The sequence below is a fragment of the Corvus hawaiiensis genome, chromosome 1 (assembly GCF_020740725.1).
Source record: "Corvus hawaiiensis isolate bCorHaw1 chromosome 1, bCorHaw1.pri.cur, whole genome shotgun sequence".
Lineage (NCBI taxonomy): Eukaryota > Metazoa > Chordata > Aves > Passeriformes > Corvidae > Corvus > Corvus hawaiiensis.
Genome location: NC_063213.1, coordinates 66,995,333 through 67,017,181, shown reverse-complemented (window position 1 = coordinate 67,017,181; position 21,849 = coordinate 66,995,333). Strand labels below are relative to the sequence as shown.

Sequence of the window (21,849 nt, the reverse complement as noted above, 5' to 3'; positions counted from 1 at the left end):
TTCTCCATCTTTAATATCTCTTTTCTCCATCTTTAATATCAACATATTCTTTCGAAATGGGTTACAGATATGGTTCAAGTATAATTTAACAAGAGACAGGTGGCATTTAATGAACAGGATTATTTTGATTATACGTGAAACATAGCAGACATTTTAAAATATGTATTTCCAGCAACATCTACTAGAACACCATTTCATCTCAAAATGCTGCTGCCATACAGTATCTATCTATCTATCTATCTATCTATCTATCTATCTATCTCTATCTATCCACTTGTAATGGGGAGCAAGAAGGTGACACCATTTTTTTGCTGAACACATGACATTATACTCTAATTACATACTCTGTTTCTCATTTTTTAAAACAATCAGTGCATGGAAAAGCAGTTGTGTACATTCTAAAGACATAAAAAATTAAATCTCTGTAAAACTAATTGCACAAAATTAAAATTATGCAAACACAAATATCTGCAACATACAACTTGCAGAGATAAGTAAAAAGCAACACAGGAGAGTAAACTTATTTACCTAATAAATATCTACTACTTTCAGAAAACACCAAGGTGCATGTTTCTGATTTAACTAAGAAAATAAAAAACCCTAATTGATTAAATTAAGGTCCTGATCCTGACAGGAAATGGAAGTCAATTAGAGTTTATCCATGTGAATCTCATAGCTGGAGCAGGACGGAACACTCCCTTTTGCTGTCTGTCAAGGATGAAACTCATCTTGTAACCCCGCCACTTCATTAGCACCTTTCCAGCACATTATCTTTGCCCTAATCCTCCTGTCACTTTGGGGATTCAGGGTCATTAGAGCACTGAAGGGCCGATGTTATTGTCGTGGAGGTGTGAATTGATCACTAAGATGACAACTGGTGACAAGTATACTTTATTAGTCTGCTACTTTGCTTCTTAATTGCTACTGATTAGCCTGTCTGTTAAAAAGGAAATTTGGACTCCTTCTGCCATTGCCAAAGATTACACTGATTTCTAATAGGACCACTCCCCCTAAAGGAGCCCATTTGGACACAGTGTATTTGCCCTACTCAATGGAAGTATTTATCTGAGTAAAATCAACAAGGTAGGGCCTGGGCCCTTTAACCTGCCCATTATATTTTGTTTAGCTTTTGATTGAGAGAATTTCTCTGTTAAAAAAAAAAATCAAGTACTTCTGATTGCTTTGATTCCTTTCCAAAGTCATGAGTAAGATAATCTTTTTTTTTTCCAAAAGTCCCATTCTAGACATGGCTGTGCTTACTATTTGAATGGATTTCCCAGAGGAAGAGCTGGCTCTCCAAATGTCATATTGCATTTCAGGTACACATTAAGACAAAACAAGAACATAAAAAACCCCAAAAAACCCGAAAAAAACCAAACCCAAACGTCTGCATCTTGCCAGATTTCACATGCTTCAAGTCTTAATTGCTGTTGACCACAATAATTACACTTATTATTCAGTTTTACAGAACTCCCTGTTTAAAAAACGTTTAAACAAGAAAAGGAAAAAAAAAAAAAAGAAAAAACTTTTCAAACTAGAAAACTAGCCAGGATAGTAAACAAATCTTAATGCAACATAAATATACTATCATACTTGCTCAACAGTGACAACCTTTGGATTATCAGTGATTTTGTTTCAAACCTGGGGGAGCATTTCTATTACACATCATTCTTAGTAGCAAGGAAAAATGAATGCAGAACTCTAAAAACTCTCTGTTCTCTTTTTCGACGTTGATTAAAAAATAACAAGGACAACGAAAAGAAAGCAACTCCCAGATCTCCTATTCCTACTCCTAAACCCACATAAAAATCGGTCTCTGTCTTAACACTCCCTTCCAAAATCCAGTGCTAAACCTAAATCAGCAAAAAACAAAAACTTTAACAAATGTCTAATCTTGGATTTTGTACTAGAGACATTATAATATGAATCTAGGTGCTCAGGATGGATATTCGACCTTCCTGAGTCATCTGAATTGTTCCAGGTTGTTTTACAGAATCAGTATTTCACATCCTAATTTTCAAGGATGACACATCTTCCAAGAAAAGAAATTGCTACATAAAATGCAGATTGGCTCTTTGACTTTAATTATGGTCAAAAGAAAACTTCAAACAGCTTGTGCAATAATCTGATCCCTCCCTTCCTCTTCTAACCATGACTACATAGAGCTTTTGCAGAAGCACTTGGTTTGCTTATTAAAAAAACTTGAAGATGATGGGAACCTTTAATTAATTTTTTATTTTATTTCACTAGAGAAAAATAACAAATACCTATAGTGTTAGTTGTCCAAGAGTAGCTTTACATGCATGGTCCTGTTCAAGAAAAACAAAAGTACTTTCATTTTATCTCCACAGGTTCATACAAAGCACATCTGCTCCTGACTAGAGTGTTGTTTGGTCCCTTCTTCAAAAAGAGAACCCGATCTTGGTATTTGGATGGAAGTCCCTGTAGACTCCATTTTAGACTGTACCTACTTCAACTTCACTAGTTTGGGTTTAAATATTTTAATTTAACTAACAAATAACCCATAAGTGGTCAACGCAATTTCAGTCTCAGTGACTCACCTTAGTTTTCCTTAACCAGTACCTTAACAGCTTGGCTTACCTGAAGCAAATGGGCCTATGTGGAAATTATCCCCACACCAACTGCAAGAGCTATGGGGTTGATGAAAAAGAGGTTTGGAAGACAGAACATTTCTGTGAAGTAAATGGGAGAAAGTGAGCACTGTCGAGGTCGCCCCTGAAACCAGTGTCAGTGCTTGCTTTACACAACCTGCTCTAACAAATGTAACCGTAGGGAATACCTGTTACCTGGCAGCATTTCTGGAAACAATCACACCTGGATATTCATGCCTGAAGATGGGTGCTAAGAAACAGAAGACACAGTAAGGGCGTTGAGACAGACTGGTGCAGGGAGATGCGGCTGAGATATTTCCTTACCATCGCCATGCTGATGACTCAAAATTTGGTTCCCACAGAACATAATTACCTTCCTGCAACACAAAACCAGTGAGCAGCTCTTCCTGGAAGGAGAGTGGCTGAATAACCATAATCTGCTCGTTATGATTTAGGTAAATCATAAGGTCATGTAGATTTATGGTTTAAAAAAAAAATAAAAATTCAGGTAAGTAATCCCTGTTTGTCTGAACAGCTTAGGGATTTGAGATCCTTCTATTTTACATTAGAAAACATGGACTCTCTGTCGGACAGCCTTTATGCTTTAGTGGAATTAAGTGTCAGACAGCAATTTCTGTGTTTTAGCCACTCCATGTTGTTGAGTTCTTCGCCCCAGAACTCCTCAAATGTCAGAGTGGTGTTGTCCTCTTGTGGAAATTTCCACTCTACTGAAATTTAAAAAGTACACAACTATCTCTATTGAAAAAAAAAAAACCCCAACAAAACATATATATATATATGTATTCCAAGTCAGTAAAAAAATTCACAGAAATATCTTTAAGGAAATTTCTCTCAAAGAAGGTAGACCTTACATGATGTAGGAAAACAATAGCCCAGAAAAAAAGATGCTGAACACCCTGGAGAGGGGAAACTCAGTGTACTGCAGTGGCTAACTGTCCTACCTTGATGTCCCAGACAGGATGGCATTGTGGAGAAGCAAAGAGGTGATACTAACGCTACATCTGGTAATGAGAAAAGTGCTACTGGAATATACTTTGATGTCCATACATAAAAAAATGGGTCAAGTAATCGGAAAAATTTAGAAGAATCACACAAATAAAGGACTGAAAAATAAGACAAAAAATGGGAGAAGACTGTAAATTTCTCCTGGAGGAAAAGATCTAATATCAAAAGGGAAATTAAGACCTCCCAGCTAAAAATTGGGAATAGTTGTACTTTGAGCTGAAGGAGGGCATATATTTTTCAGGAAGGTATATATTCCTTTGCAATGACTGAGAAGAGACTGTTCAATAACAGCTGATCCACTCTCACAGGCAGAGCTGACCAATTTTCTGAGAGACTTGCTCTTTTCAAGCAGAGCATCAGCAGATGATAACGCACCAGAGCCAGCTCCGGGGTCCCTGTGGCAGAGGCCACAGGCTGATGACAGCAGAGATCAGATCTAGACATAGCATCTCTATATGAAATATCCTTAATACTACAGATTTTCTTCCACTGCCTGAATAATTCTGGGGTTTCTTCCCTCCCATATTCTTGGCTCCCCAGCCTATTGTTCCAGTGTATAGCAACCAGGCACAATGCAGCTAGTACATATCCAAGGCCCTGTCACGAACAACCTTACTAAAAGAGCCTAAGGATGCCACAGCACACGTTCACTAAGAATTGGATGTTGTCTTTTCTTAAAAAATACACTGATATTATGCATGGGTGTTAGCAGGACTTCTAGTTCAAGAAATGGCTGTTTGGATAGGTAAAACACATGAAGTCCTGGTCAGATTGATAGATTAGCTCAGACCTGTGGCATTTGGATTAAAGCAGTATAGAAATGAATCTTATATTTGACATTTAAAACACTTTCAACGGGAACCTTTTCCACTGCCTGCACTTTCTTAAATCACAGCAGAAAGAACGGCCATGGCAGAACAGTGTGAGAAATTACTATCCAACTGCTTCTCTGTTTTCCCCTGTTATGACTGAAGACATTAGTCCCTGAATCATTTTACATCCTGGCATTATGTGCAACAACACTGTGTGTAATAAACAGACAATGTAACAGAAAGAAAATTTGAAAATTCATTTCTCCTTTCTTTCGGACAACATCTAGATCATATATGTGCGTTGTGGCAGCTCCAGTTGAAAGAGAAAAAAGAAAGAAAGAAAGGGTGGTTTTGGGGGGGCATGACTAAAAACTTTAGATTTATGTAGTCTGACTCCCATTTCCCGCATGACCTTGGCAAAGTCACTTATTGTAACATTTTCAGAAATGGATGCTATTTCCTCAGGCTTTCATTCTCCTTCTCATCTCCAGAGTATATGACTGTTTTGCATGTACAACCAATAGCAAAAGTAAAAGTCTCAAGGGACTTTATGGAGTCTCTGGATCTTGATCCTTTCAGGGCTTCAGAGCTGTTTGATGTAACACACATATAGCATGATTTGTTAGCTGTTCCAGGACCGCTCCCACAAAACTTTGGGTTTATGGACTGCCAGAGTTTTCGAAGCCCAGTTTGAGACAGCTAAATCAGCCAGATTAAGTCAGTGAGAGGCATAGTGGTTCTAAAATATCATATCTTTTCCCAGCTAATTTCTTCCTACCACATGACATGAAGCATTTAATGACTGAAGGACACAAAACTGAAAAGTAAGTGTTCATCTCTCCCTTATTTCTCAGCTCTCAAATCAGGGCTCTAGCTATTTTTGAATGGTTGAGGCAGAAGAAAGGAGACAACCACTGAATAAGTTGAAGACCTTCATACTTGGAGGAAGTGAAGGGATATGTTTAATGCATATGCTTTATACATGAAGGGCTTTGTATATTTGCTAGAAATTTGCATTGATTCATAAGAAACATTCTCTCAAACCCAGATATTAAGGTTAAATTGGCAACTGCAATCTCACTCTCCCGCAGGGTTAAATAAATAGTACATACTTTAGGACTGAAAGAATCGATCAGAAAGGAAGGACTATATCAGACTATAAATACACACAGACTGAAGTTCTGCTAATCTGCCTAATTAACGATTGTAGGATATTTAAGTACAGTGTGTATGTCCTCTTTATTGTCACCAATCACTCTCCTGCTCATATTCAAGCTGAGGTGGGCTACCAACCTTCACAATCATCAGAAATCACATTTTGGTGAATATTCAGGCAAGTCTGGCTGAGCACAGGAAGTTGAAGTGCCCTAACAGGGCTTGGGAAAACATCAAACTCTTTGCTGGTGTTCATCCCACTAGTTTTAGAAATTCTCTTATTCTTATCTCAGGACAGTTCCATTGATGCCACTTAGGGTTCTCACTGAACTTCATTTTACTGTGCCCATAGGAAATGTCATTTCTCATTGCCATGGCTTTAACTTTTATTTCCACTTTCTTCCTTTCATTTGTGTGCACATCAAGCATTCACTAGCTAACATTTATTCTCTTCTACTTATTTTCTTTTTTTTCAGGAATATATGTAAGCATGTTATCACTTAAATGCTCTACATAGTTCTTGTTAGAGGTTCTATTAAGTTAAAACTATGTCAAGGTGAAGATATACCTTGCTTTATATGCCAGGTCATAAAAACATCTTAGCTTTTCTGAATATTCTGGACTGAAGCTTTTCTCATAAAAGTTCTGATGAACCTATTCTTTAGTTCCTTTGAACAGCTCTAACCACCAGCAGCAGGACAGGGGACTGTCTGCCACTCTTACCAGCAAAACTCCACGGGGACAATAATCAGCAAAGAAAGGAAAGTGCACACATTTGTTTCAGTAGTTAAACCAAAAAGATCTGCAGTGAAAGTACTCTGTACAGCTGACTATAATATTGCACACCTGTAGTGAAATACTGGCAAGTAACTGCATCAGTCACTGCTTTCACTGCCTTTTACACTGGAAAAATCCAGTTGTACCAAGATTAGCCAATAAAAGTAATTAAAGCAGATGAGTAAACCATAATGCAGGCACAAAATACATAAAATTAAACTAAAACATTGGAATGGGGAAAAAAAACAACACCTGGAAAAAACCAGGAACCAACAAAACCAAGATATTAATAGGATCAAAAGAACCACCTGCGGTATTCACTTGAGATTCCCTCAAAATATGATGAAAGATGTCACTGTTTGTTAAAAGAAAAACCAAAAAGGTACTTGATTCCAATAGCTTTCTTAACTGCAACCTTCTAATATTTTGGAAACAAAGAAACTGCAGTACACTAACTGTTTGCGATGAATGCGAACACAAACTTTTTAACACCTCAGTAAATACTTGAGAGAGAGCATTACTCTAATATCTGTAAATCAGGGCACCTCAAATTAACCCCACATTCGTTAAAAAGCTTGCTGATTTTATGTTTTTGTTATCATTCTGATACAACCCTGAGAACAAAAGTGCTTAACAATTCCAGTCAAATAGGATCAGGGCATTAATTCTTGTTTGGATGCAAGAGCAACATAAATCATCTGTTCCAGGCTAACAATTTAAAGAGTGCACAGCACATTATGTTAAATAAAGTATTAACACTGAGTTAAGGACTCTTATTAAGGGACTTTGAGAGTTCTGGCTCACATTACCTTACACCATTTTTTTAAATAACCTTATTCCAGCTTTTAAATCCCATAATTATTCCGTAACAGTTTTGTCAGAAAACTCCAGTTGCTAACCATATATAGCTGTATATAACCCCTTCAGTTAAATTCTTATTCATATTAGCAACCTGACCCACATTAATGACTTTTACATTTCAATATATATATGACTTTGTAATTGCAAGATGATTAAATAAAGTGTACTTGATAATCTAAATTTCTGTGGTTTTTGAAACAAACTGCTGAAATAGGGAAGAAACAAATCAACTTATTTGTGCATGCATGTGTATGCTTCCACATGTATACACACACTTTAATACATACTTGTGGTGTGTCTTCACTCAGTCATTTAGCAGAATGACTTCTTCCCAGTCACTTTCAAAGTCTGTCGATCAACTATCTGAGGCTCTTCTGTCATGAGGTCTATTCCTAATTTCAGTGGATGTGCTAGATCTGCTGTTGTGCAGACACACATGCTAGACGTTGCACAGAACTAATTGAGATCTTTAGATGCTGAGAGTGCAAGAATTCCTTAGCAGTGAGGCTGATGTGGTAGCAGGAGGGAATGGTGGGTGATGCATTCATGAACTTATACATTGGATTGTACATCAGGTCAGACAGGCCATACCCATCACTTGTTCTGAGCAGAAGAGACACTGCTGCCCTAATTGCCTTGCTCCAAGGTGTTTTTCACAGCCTCCTTTAACAGAGTTTTGTTTTCCCTCAGTGACACCTGTGATCTCTTTGACTCAAAGAGGCAGGATTGTGCATGTCCAACATATCTAGAGGGCATATGACAACTGTATTTGTTTATATAAATACTTATCTACAGAGAAAGAGCTCTCCAATAGTACAGATAATTGATGTTTAGCTAGAAATTGGAGAAAGCTTTGGAAATTTTTCCAATTGCTAAATATTCAGATGGTCTAAAGTCAGCAGTATGGAACAAATCTAGCCAAAATAACTTTATGTTACAGTAGCTGTTAGAGATGGCAAATAACAACTTTGAAAAAGCAGGTCTCTTACTGTCTCTACTTTTTGGCCCTTCAGTACAAGAAAGACAGGGCCAAACTGGAGAGAGTCTTGCTGAAGAGCATTTGCATGGGCTAAAGATTGGAGCTCTACATAGGAGTTGGACTGGATGCCTCCAAAAGTTCATTCCAGCCACCATTATTCTATTACTGTGATAGTCTTTCCAGCACATCTCTTCATTAGAAATTATTTGAAATATAACAGGAATAATTAAGGAGATAAAAAGGTCCCAGGGATTATTCTGGTCTATTCCATTTCCACCTTTTCCTTAGCCAGATTTTCCATCTGACATAACTCCATAAAGCTTTAAGATAGCTAAGAATGTAGCACCCAACCCTATTGGATTTAAGTACATTTGTCACAGAAATTGATTGGAACAATTACCTGAATAAATAGATATAACATATCTTTTAGTGCCATAAAAGTGACATGACTGCAGGTAAATCATATGAATAATTACAACCAGGAGCCCAGGTTTTCCAATCACTTTCCATACATACTTTGAATTGCAGGGCCTTCTGGTGACTAATTTACCTCTTTTTGTAGAGAAATTAAAGAACAGATTTACCGTGATGGTCAAGCTGCAAGGTACTAGTTAATTAACAGGAAAAATAAAATAAATGACACTTTTAAGAAACATTGAATTTTGCTTCATCTTTGTTACTTCTCACAAGTATTGGTACAAACACAGTGTCAAGAGAATGAATTTTTATGTCTGAAGCTGAGATTAATTCATTCATGAAATGAAAATAATTTTGTGAAACAAATAAACCTTTCTTCAGGCAGAAGTGAAAGCAGCTTATAAAACCTTACCCAATCAGAGAAAATAAGAAAACTGCGTGATTGAGATAACTGTTCTGATAGATTGTATGAACTATTTAATTTTCAAAGGAACTTTCCAAGCAGAGAATCTGTGGGAAAATCAAATATGAACATTGTTTACATGACATGTAATTGAAATTTTTTCATTTAACATTTTAGACATAAAATTCCATTTTAGAAAAAAATGATCAGTTCTATTGGAACAGTCTGTTATCAATTTAAAACAAAAGCTAAAACGGTCAAGAAAAATAAATGGAACAAAGACAATGTAAAATTTTTCCCCACTTTAGTACACAGCTCAGTCAGCTTTAGAGCTGGGAAGATTCCGAAAATGTCTGGATATACTTTTAAATACAAGTAAAGAAACTGTTTTCATGGAAATTTATCTGACTTCCCAACCAGCTCTGCATTTCACAGAAATGTTTAAGTTTCTACAAAGTAAAATTTGCACTGAAGAGGCTAAATATTACTGAGAAAAAGAGGACTACATTTTCTGAAAATAATAGCCTGTTATTATGGACACATCATCCATCTAAATAATTTACCAAAGCTATTCTGTCTCTTACATCCTGTAATAATTTAATTTTTGATTTCGGATTTTTGATCTCAACAATTTTTCTTTATATTAGCATAAGTGTGTGTATTTGTGTCTTGCTCACTCTCTTTTCGTATATTTCTATAAACTAGAGGAACATACCTGAGACAAACTCCAATAGATAAGAAAACTTGGTGTGACAGTTTTGACTGACCTTTTCTTTCTCCCATTTTAGCTTGTTTTATTTTTGATTAACATAATTATTTCCCAATTCACCATAATTATTTTTGACCCTGTGTTTTCTAACAATTTTGGAAAGGTCTGAACTGTACAAGTCATGACTCTATGAACATGAGCATGTTCTATTGTACAGGGTGGTGTCTAACAGAAGGTTTGGGAAACATCAGGGTAGCGTTTTTGCACCTTTCCTGTTTCAGCTGAAAATTATTATTGTGAAATGTAGCTGAACCTCTGCTTTGAAGACCCCAAGGGAGAGCATGCAAATTTTTATTTCAGAGCTCCGTCCCAGCTTGGCCAAGAAATCCTGAAGTGTGCCCCATCACTGCTGATTCTGTTCCCTCTGAACAGGATCCTCCTCTAGTTGTGTTGAAAGTCCCAGCTGTGAGCAAATCCATTTAGAAATGCCAGGGGAAGTAAAAGACAAAAAAGGGTTTCTGCATTTGTCTGGTCATTATTTCACCAGACTATGAACTAATGTTACTGATTCAAAATGCTTTCTGACAGTTTATATAAACATGCAATGTCTGGTGGAGTACCTAAGGATTGTCAGCCTGGAAAAATAGTGAGGATTCACTCTCTGGGTCACTAACTCCAGCTTCCACCCACATTCATGTCAGGCCCTCAGCTTCTGGATGAAATCAGAGCAAGTTGCCAAGAACAACACACGAGAGATAGCTAGATGTTTTCCAGCCTCAGGAAAAATCTAGTTCAGATGGGTACACTCTGAAATTCGGACCACAGTGTAGATCTGTTCTTTTTTTTTCTGGTCTCTGCCTGTGTGAAACATTCACACAGTCTCTGCCTGTGTGAAACAGAATTCAGACTCTTACATTTGCCAAAACAATGCTAATATCAAGTCAAACATGAACAATTTAAAATAAACATCACTGAATCTTGGTCTAAACTGGAAAAAAAACCCCAAACAAGTAAAAACCAGTAAGACTAGCCATAAAGCAGATGGATAGAGTTACTTGAGCAGTGTAATGTCACTGATACTTACAATACTAATCACAAAGATTATGGAGCTCCTTTAGTTTCCAGAATTTATTCATCAGACCCACCAATTCTCTTTATTTTCATATGCCAAACACTAGACCTTGGAGACAGGGAACTTATTTATTTATATAGACTTCTACAGACTTACAGTGGAGTTCTTCCTGTCGGCTGAATTCTACATGTTAGTTTGAGAGACCAAAACACTCCATATGCCGTGGAACCCCAAGGAGATGAACGAAGATGTCCTTCCCAGACCCTTCCAGTCACCGACAGATTTGACAATGACACAGAGGTAACAACACTTCAATTAAGTTCCTTTTAGCTATGTGGACTTGAAACTACTGTTTAAAAAAAAGATAAATAGGCAGGAGTGGAGAAGAAAGAAACAGTGCTTTTTTTTGCTGAGATAGGAATTTTCCAAACATTTGCATTTCTGTGTATCAACAGACACATCCATGTAGTTTCCCTCTTTGTCAAATAATGTCACATAATGTTCTCAGTTTGGGTCACTTGCTAATACAGGAAGAGAAGGGCTGGGTCTTTCTGAGAGTGTGTTCATTTGAAAAGGTGTTTATTCTGTATATTACTTCAGTTTTCCACTGGGGATGGTTTTGTTCTCAGCATTCCTCTCCCTGAACCAATTTGGAATCAATGCCTGATCTTCTGCCTCTCTTGCAGCTTGCTTTCAGAGTGTTCTCCTTAAGGAAATTATGCATGGAAATTCTTTTTTAGGAGCTTTCACTGAAACCACAAGTCTGTAGCTGAAATGTATACTACCGAAAAATTTTGCCCAAAGCTTTGTCTTGGCTATATAACAAAATTATAGGTGTGGACCAATTTTTGAATTAGCATGAAAACTGCTTTTATGTGCATATGAGAAAGGCCTTTTGAAACATCTTGCCAAAGGCTTTTTTTGTCTTCTGGTTGTTATAAGAAAACATGGTTGCCCAAAAGAAAAACCTGATCATGGTTCCACCTTAATCAGATTCACGATCGTGTCCTAATGCAATTTGTCCTAATCCATTTCTAAGGAAGACAACCATTTAAGATTTGGAAAGACGTGTGGGAATAAATATGGCTATATGGAAATCCCCTGAGTCCTTTATTTACTATATTTTGCCAGTTCATAAAAAAACCTAATTACATTTCAGAGAAGAAGCCATTATAAATGCGATGTATATTCTAATACAAAACTCCTCTACCCGGGTGTCCTGCAATCAAACTGTGCTCAGTTTGCAGTCTCACAGTGCATTTTATATCTCTGTGGCTGGTTTTAGAATAATGATGCCATGCTTAACACACTATAATACTGATCTAACATTTCAGCTGAAAGTGGTGCTATGCTTGTTTTGTTTGGGAAAAGAATGCCTTCTGCTTAGTGTGGTAGCAAATTGCCCTTACAGCGAAAGAGATAATTACTTGATACTCATGGAATAAATTAATTAATACTTGTGCAAATATCTGTACATTCATCCATACACAAACCCCTATATTTTTATTTAATTAAAATTATATGCTCCAGAGAATGAAGAGACAGTTCAGCGTGTTCAGGAATATGTTTAGACATACCTACCCCACCCCATGCACATCAGGAAGAAAACACTTAAGAGAAGATTTAGCTTTCTACATATGAGTTGTCCCATTGGAATTGTGTGAATAAAGTTAACCATAACTGTTTCGAGAACTGGGGTCCTAAAATAATACAGAGGAGTTCCAAATGCAAAAAGGTCTAGGTTTGTTTGCGCTGAAATTCTTTCATGTACTATTTCCATCCGTACACACATATTAAAATATTATAAATGTTATTGTTAAGAAAAATTTTGCTATAAACATTACTGACTATAATAAATGCCATAAACCTGGGGCAAGTCAGCAGTGTAAATAATCAGAGTCTTTCTATTTACCCATTTTTAGTAAGTAGGAGATCATGTAACTCATGAAATTATAATTATCCAACATTTAATCATTTGTTTTTTACTTGAAAAGTTTGGGAAAGAATGTTTTCCTTTTGCACACTCGCATCTGTGGATGATCATTTGTTCTCCAGCTGGTGAAAACTGAGGTCCTAATTCAAAGCTTATCATCTGCGATAACATTTTTATCAGGTGACTGGTTTCACGTACTGGAAAAATCGTGCTAATGAAGAAACTATGGTTTTACGTGGACCCAATAAAGGTCTTTTTTTTGTTTGTTTGCCTGATGAAAAATAGCCCTCCATTGAAGTCAAAGTTTTGTTTTACACAGGACTGCAAGATAGAAAAAATTGACTCAGTTCCAACCTGGAGCTAAACCTAAAATAGTGGAAAGAATAGTGAAGGAAAATTCCATTACTTGTTCAAAACACATTGATCTTATTTTGTGCAGCTATAATGTTAAATAAGACAAATGGGAAGAAAATAAACTGAAAAGCTGACAAAAATTAAAAATCTTTTTGAATCCCAGAATATCAAAGCAATATTTCAATATGAAATTATTTTTAAGATTTTCTGAATAAAAGCCATATTGGAAAGAGTTTCAATTTTTATAAATCAGCATATTGAAAAGCAAAGTTTCCTCAAAGTGTCTAAAAAAATAGAAAATTAAGTCCTTCTTCATAAGATAGAATGTTAGGTTTTCCTTTTATTTTTAAACACACAGAAGTGAAATATATCCCTTTAATGTTCTAATGATTCTCTATGCAGTGTGCCATAAGACTGAAAAAAAATTGATGTACCCCTTGAAATCTTTTAGGTGGTGTCGGTATGAATTTTGACATTCAGAAAACTTCATGCCTTAGCAGTATCAACAGTCAAGAGACTCAAGAAAAACTTTGGGTGTGAAAAAGGTTTGTTATAAGAGGAACTTTACTGGTAAAACAAAAGGACTAAGATTAGATGCCTCCTGATGCATAAGCAGAATTTGAAGTAATTTGTAATAACTGTGGGAACTTTAGTTTCCAAGAAAATACAATCTCCAACACATTTACAGTTGAATAGAAAGGGAGACACAATACATTTTTGTTTCAGTACACTGCACTAGTAAATCTCCAAACTGAAGTCCTAATTAATGTATGCACGAAACATTGCAGCAACTAAATCCGTCTCCTTTCAAATTACTACATACACAAAATGGAGAGTGCTCTCCTTTGCTTTTTGTTGCTCTTATCACCTTGGTTTGTTGTGGGATTTCTTTTTTTTTTTTTTCCTACATTGGACCTTGCTTTTATTTGAAGAATTATTTTTCCCTGTGTATTTGGTTTCAGTGTTTGGCATATGTTTCTTATGCACGTATCACACCATGTGTAGGCCTGGACACCATCATTGGTCTAGACAATAACACCTTGTACTCATATGAGAAACTTTGGCAAAGTTTGACATATGGCAAACTTTGTACTCATATGACAAAAAGCAACTTTTTAATGTTGAAGAATATTAGAACTAGTACAGAATTGCTGTATTCTGAGCTGACAGGCAATGAGCATTCAAAAGTAACAAATCCAATCGGAGAGGAAAATAAACATATTTAACTTGAGACATTTTGGAAAGAAAGGTTGTCAAAAAATGGACATTCAACACTTTCTGAAATACTACCTTCTTTGCACTTGATACCAAAAAAAGGCCCAGGTAACCAAAAATCTTTTTTTTTTATATTTATTTTTAATATTTAATTTTAGATTTATTAAATCTGAAAGTTGCAGACATAGTTTTTGCAAGCTCAGCATGCTCAACAAGTAACTTTGAGTACCTTTAACAAGACAAGACTGATTTTCCTATTGAGAAGATTAATTTCTCATTGCTGTTGTTGTATAAGTACAGGCCTGTTTTCCTTTGTAATAAATAAAGCTGAAGTCAACACATGTAACCACCGGTATAATACGTGCATGTTGTGAAACTTGCCCTGACTCAAATCTGTTTAATGGTTTTCCACTGAAAATTCAACATCTGCCAACACCACACAAATCTTGATAACTGATGTCATCATGAACCCATTAAGCCTTGGTTTTTAACATGTTAGGAAAACAAAGGGTTTATGGAAGACTGCTAACAGAGGGCTAAATCCTGGAGCCCTTAATCAACAGTAGGAATTGTTCTTTAAGTAAGGTGTGAGTAAGAACATCTTAAGCCTGGCAGAATGTAAGCAAGCTCTTGTTCCACATTAAATTTAATTAACAAAGCCATTCATGAAAATGACACCATAAGATATGAAACCTGTCACTGCAAATCAGCTTTCGTCACTGAGGCTGATTTGGGAATGCATGTCCTGCCACACCAGCTACTAGCTTTGATGCGTCACGGGTGTGATACTGCAGCAAGGAAAAGTCATTTAAATAGAGGGGGAGCTTTGGAGGAGTTAGGCATTTTCCCCTAAGGATCTGAAACTTCTCAGCAGTGGCCATCCAGAGATACACATTGAATAAGAAGGTCCTCATACTAAAATCTCAAAATACACCTGCAGGATCCCTGTAGCTGTAGCTAAGGGAAAAGCTGGGTAGTGTTGAAAGAGTAAGGAGAATCTATCCAGATAGAGGAGGAATCCCATGTTATCTCTAACATCCATACACCTGCAAAACTGATAGTGCCTATCCAGCAGTTTGTTTCCTGGGCACAGAGGTGGTTAATCAAAGTTACAGCATAAGACCTGTGGGGGAGGGAAAGTAATTTAATTAATGTGCCAGCTATCCTTGCCAAAGCTTTCACCAAGATTAGGTTCAGATTGTAAAGAAATCTCCGAGAGAAGGATAATTCTCAACACCTGCGGGGACTTTTATTAGCTGCCTGCACAGAATAGAAAACCTTATGTTAAAGTATTTTGTCTCTGCTCTACCAAACTGACCTCACATGCTTTTATCTGGCCATAACCATAAGCAGATTTTAAAGCAGGCTACAGACGAGATTGCTAATGGGCGAGTGCTCTGTGACAAATCAACTTGAATAAAGTAACCTGTGGATGGAAGCAATCATATAAAGCTGTTCAAAAGGGGATGCCATCAAAACAAGGGGAGGTTTGGGTGCACAGAGGAGGAAGAAAGTGAGGGAGATCACTAGGATCTTTAACACATCCAGGGGAGGCATCTACCTAATGCAGCGTTATGCTAGATCCAGGTCCAGACCACCAGGGCAGAACCTTGGCTTTGTTAAGGTGAATAGAAAAATACCTGCAAACCTCTGGATCTTTTCCTCCTGACAAAATTTCAGCAGTGTTTTTTGTTTGTTTGTTTTGGAGTTTCTGGTTTGTGTTTGTTTGTCTATTGTTGCTTTGGGAGATTTTGTTTGTTTCTTTCTTTTTTTTTCCAGAGGCAGTTAATTCTACAACATTGCAGAATAAGGTTCAAAAGTTGAATGCACAGCCACAATGCTTCTAAGGAAACAAACCTCAGTAAACACCTGATGTGTTTAGAAACATATTGCAATAAATCTAGGAAATTATTATGTTTTGGTACTGCATAATGTAACTCCTCACTAAAAGAAATTCAAGTGAATTTAAGGAGTGTTTTTCCATATTTGGTTGTGAAATCATTTGTTTTCATCTGAAAGGAACAGTTACAACTGTCTGGTGGAGGCTTATGAAATTGTTATTCACTCTTGATACAGCGATATGTATTTTCAGCACATATAAACACAGACACGTGCATGGACACGTGCAACGCAATTTCTGCAAAGATTTGTGGCAGGAAAACGTGAATTCTTAAATGTTCATCATTCCAAACACTTTTAAAAGTCTTTCTTTAATCTGTTTTATCCATTTAAATTTTATTTTTCTGTGGTTCAAAACACTCCTACCTTTTTTCTAGATAGAAGAACAGCAAGAGGGCTCTGATTTCCATTCTTTTAGTGCTAACAAAATGAAAGTACTGGCAATTATAAAAAACATCTGTGACTTTGGAAAATATAGTAAAAATCTTTAGATTTTTCCAGAAATAATCTTGAAACATTGCCATGGGCTTTGGTGGTTGTACTTTCTGGTTGCATTTTCTTGCTCCTGTCTCAGTTGTACCAAAATTCTTTAAAATAAAATGTTAACGACCATTCACAGCCCAGTAATATCAGGTCAGATCCTCCCCTCTTCACTCAGGCTAACCAGCATCTCATTCTGCAAGAGGCTTAGTCACCTAAATGAGTGATTATGATGATAATGAGTAAATGCCATGTATATCAGAAAACTGCAGTGACTATAAACTTTAACTCATTTCTCCTTTCATTTTTTCCTAGCAAACATTGCAAAAACAGTGAGTCACCCCAAGTATTGATTGCCCTTTACTTGAGGTGGGGTAATTTATGACACTTACCACTTACTGTGCAGGTGTTGCATTCTATAAAGAGCTGCAGGAGGTAAGGAGAGCAGAATTGTGACAGAGCCCTGCCACTTGCACACATTTGCAGAGGAGCTGCAGAATCAGATGCTCATGTCATGATCCTAAAATTCAGGAGGAAATGTCCTCCCACAGCTTCTGAGAGTATTTCCCACTGATCTAACAGCTCACAGGCCAAAGAAATTCCTGGGCAAATAAAATATATGAGTTCAGAGCCGATACTGCTTTTAACTTTCAGAAAGATGAATGCAGTCTTAGTTTCAAGTAACTGTACACACTTTAAACACTATAAATCTCTAACATTATTAGTTTTTGCAAAGCAGATAATGCAAAAAAACCAAATGCAGTGGGATATTCCTAAAGGTGTTCATGCTTGTCCAGCAAGGTAAAATTGCTGGTAGGGGTCTGAGCCACAAGCAAAAGAGCATTCCAGCACTCTCCACAATCCATATTCAAGATTATGGCCTTCTCCTGCCATTATGTTACAACTTACAATCTTTTTAAACCTATCCCTAGGATTTTACTTTGAAAACAATTCTGTGTATGTATATGAAAGAGTACAACTATTAATCACCTTTTTAAAGACTGTACTTAATGACTAACACATCATTTTCAGTACAATAAGTATCAAAGACAGCTGTGCAGATATCTGTTAGCATTGCTGATACACGTTTCTCTAGATAAGACCTAACTGTTCATCTTATTATAGACGATGGAACTTGAAATGATGCAGGGAGCTGTAAAACGTAACACACTTTGTGTTCTGTGGAATTTGCTTGGGCCCCAGCCCTAAAGAGTACATTCATCAGAGTTTTACACCTGACTAGTTCCACCAGTTGAGAGAGGGTTACTCATGCGTATCATGTTAAATGTGAAAATAAGTGCCTGCAGGATTTTAAGGAGCAACACAGGCACTGAAAAGACAGCATAATCTTGATGGGCAAATCACAGGAATATTCCTCTACCAAAAAAAAAAAAAAAAAAGTGAGCCTGCTGTAATAGCTTTGTCAGTGCAAATTTGGCAAACAGAACCATGGAGGTTGACTGCAGTTTTTCCACTGTAAGCCTGACCTCTAACTCATTAACCTCGCACTAAAACAGTATTCACCTCATATTCAGTTATTCAAAGAACTCAAAGGAAAAGAAAACTGGAATGAAGTTTTATTCCACTTCCCTGGAAAAATGGCAAGCCATGCCATATGTGTAAAATTTCATAAACACTAGAAAAAGATTAACAAAGAAACCATGAATGAATTATTGAATGTATTCATATAGCACCTGGATTTTATAATTTTTTAGTCCACATTAATACCATTGGATGGTAACTCTATTTTCATATTTCATTGTTCTCACATAAATGTAAACCAATCCTCCTGAACACCAAAATTGCAAAGGTTCAAGACCAATGATAAGACATGTTCATTATTTCCCTGGGTACTCACCACCTGTCCCATTGCTAACCCTGCACTCCCCAATATTTCAAGGTATTTCTGCAAACCCCACAATTATACCAAAATCACTTTTAAAGCATTTCCTAGAACCTGAGTAGATGAACAGCTGTTAGTTTAGGAAGTCTTAATGGGAGCTACTTCACCAAATACTAACATTGCTTTCTATTTCATGGTATTGTGCAGAATTCAAGACAACCTAAGACTTATCCCATGGTGGTTGTTTTTGCATGGGTTTATCAGAGTCTGTCTAATTAAAGACAGTTCTATAAATAAAACATCAGGCCTTTTTTTTTCTTCCTGTTATTACCCTCATTAAGATAGGATAAGAGCACAGAAAGGTCATAGTATGTGAAAAATTGTGAAGCATTAAATTAGATCCCTTACACAGGAATAAAACCAGTACTTCCCAAGTTCCTTCATGAAACTCAGATGGGTGGCTCACTGGGAAATATCCAAGCAACTAGATGAAAAACTTCACTCCAACTTCCCAAACATGTATTTGTCATTTGTTGAAGAATTTTAGGATGATTTCTTTCCTCTAGTCTTTGTATAAATCTTCTAACTAAAGCACTGAAACTTCTAAATAAGGGAGCATAGGTCCCTGCAACCTTGGAAACAAAAGATTATTTTTACTTTCCTTGATACAATGCAGTTTTTCTTATCTTAAATTTGTCTATCTCATCCTTTTACTTTAAGGTCACTGAGTTTTCAGGTTGCTCTTTGACAGTAGCAAAAGGCACCTGTAAGTTGCCAATGCACACAGACTAACCAACCTCTTGCCTTTCCCCTGGTCTGAAAATTGTCTATGTAATACATCACCACCAAACTCAAAGATTTCTAACCTCTGCTTTGCTGGTTTTTGTTTAATTTCAGACAAGAGAAGACCCTGCTTGCCTTAAAGCCTGACTGGTTTCTTCCAGCCTTACTAGCTGATGTAAAGAAAGAAAATGCTTCTTCTTACAGTTCTGGACAGTACTCTGCAAGTCGTCTTGGAGATTGGAAAGACTGTGAAGCCTTCTGGGAAGAATCTTTCCTCAGCTTTTATTTGCTCACTCCAAACAGATGTAATTAATTCTGCACAAACACAGATATGCACAACTCTTACAAGTGACTAGTTTTCAGAATCAATAGCAAAAATACAACCTATTGTGATTTGTGTTTTTAAAGCTGCATAGCAAAGGCTGATCAGCAGGGCATTCACAGTCTAGAGGCAAACCCCTTACACAGGCAAATTATGGACTGGATGGACAGAAACAGGTTGCTACCTCTTCGTTTCTGCAGGATTTTCTCTACTGCCAGGTCCAGTTCCATAAAATACAACCTTCAAATGGAGGGGGGACTAATCCTATTCCAAGTTACATGTGCCTAATTTCAAAGCTTTATGCCTGAGTGCTATCCACATTCAGATGGACACTGCGTGTTGCTCACTCTTCATATTCATACACTTTTATTGCTTTGATTCAGTTTACAAAACAGTTTATAAAAAGTTAGCTTGAGATGCTGTATTCCTGTTTCCTCCAGTAAGGTGTAGTCAGTCAGTAAATATAAGCAGTATAGTTTCTTTTTATCTTTCCTCTTCTAAGAAACGCTGGTTTATAATGGGTTAAAAATCTGCTGCTAAGCACTGGCCATTTTAAGGTGTATTCTTCTCCCCTGCTGATTTGCCCTCTGACCTTCTGGGGGCCAGAGTGGCTGCAGACTTCATTTTTACTCTATTTCCTGGTCTCTCTCCTGGCTGTGCTCTCAATGCTTCCACAGCAGATTAATGACAGCTAATAATATCTGATATATCTGGACATTGCCACATAATGAGTTGCAGTCCCACTGGGTGCCCGAAGTGTCACTACTAACAAATTCACCAGAGCAGCACATAATTAGCATGTAAAGGGAGTGATCATGCAGTAAATCTGGAGGGGAAGATGGATAGCCCATGAGGAAAAACTATAAGGGAAAACTACTATTCTTAACACTCATTGGTAAATGTATGTTTCTTGCCATGAATATTTTCTTGATAACAAACTGTGGACAGGTTACCTTTACAGTAACATTATTCCTTCCACGGCTGATAGGCAGAATTTCATTATGCCACTGCTAATGTTACAATATTTCTGCAAAATGTCACCATATGTAAATTAGAAGAGGTTAGGGTTTCCGTCTTAGTTTTCTTTCAAGATGCACTGTCCCTTTCTGCTATGGCCTAATTCCCCTTTCTACTAGTTTACAGACATGTTAACATTGATCCAACCTTGCAAAATAAAATTGGCACTGGACTATCTTCCTTCTCCAATAGCTAAATAAGAAGGATGAAACTCCACACATGATGGAACAAAGATAGGAGAATAGAAATGAGCTTACTTGATGAGGTTTTATTCAAAGTATAACCTCTCCTGATACATCAGAATATACCCAATAAAATAAAATGGATCCATGGACAATGTGAGTTACCTGACCTCATCCAATCACAGGTCTCTATCTTGTGACCATCTGGCTGACCATCACACCCCAAGTGCTGCCTGTAGTTTGGGTGTGGGCAAAGAGGCTTTCCCAAGAGGAGGAGGTCGATAAGGAGCAGATGAATTGTCCTGATGGGCTGCATTCAGCCTGAAGAGACCTAAATGGGACAGCTCTGCTCTAGTTTCAGCCATTTGTCCTCATTAGAAACCATTGCTCAGCAGTGTTAAAGAGTTCATTTCAGTTTGAAGTTGTGTCATTTACAGGCCTTTTGCTTCTTTGACATCTGTGTGGGAACACTTGCATTTAAATCTCCAGCTCTGAGGTTTATTTGAGTAATTGACCAAAATGTGATTAATTCCAAGGGCAAGGGTTCAGGTTTTTTAATTATTATTTTGCTGAACAGAGAGGCCTTTGGCCCTGACGGCTTCAGACTTTAAACTGTTCTTGTTCACGAGGCCCTTATGTCATTTGAGGGAAAAAAAAGTTAACAAGGAAGCCTCACTTAAAAAAGCAAACTGAAATCCCAAAACACAAACAAAAGATGCTTCCTATAACAGAGATATTTTACCATGACAAACAATTACTCAAAGATGTGAAAAATGCATGTTAGTTTAGTTATATAAATTTATATAAAATTGACTAGATTTATGTAGCTATATAAATTTATAAAACCATTATAAACAAATATATCATTTATAATTTTAATAAATTATAATCTATAGTAAGTTATAATAAGTTATCTAAAGATTGCAGTTATATAAATTTATATAAATAAATAAAATCATAGTTAGTTTAGCTTAGTTTAATCTCTACAGCCTGCTTCT

General features: G+C 36.7%; 1 long non-coding RNA gene across 1 annotated transcript in view; it reads left to right on the top strand.

The window, feature by feature from the left end:
- Window positions 1-21,587, top strand: part of LOC125328608 — a 35,400-nt gene extending 13,813 nt beyond the window's left edge. The window contains exon 3 of the long non-coding RNA XR_007204785.1: window positions 19,445-21,587. This is a non-coding gene — a long non-coding RNA (uncharacterized LOC125328608). The remainder of the gene's footprint in view (window positions 1-19,444) is intronic.
- The last annotated feature ends 262 nt before the right edge of the window (window positions 21,588-21,849 follow it).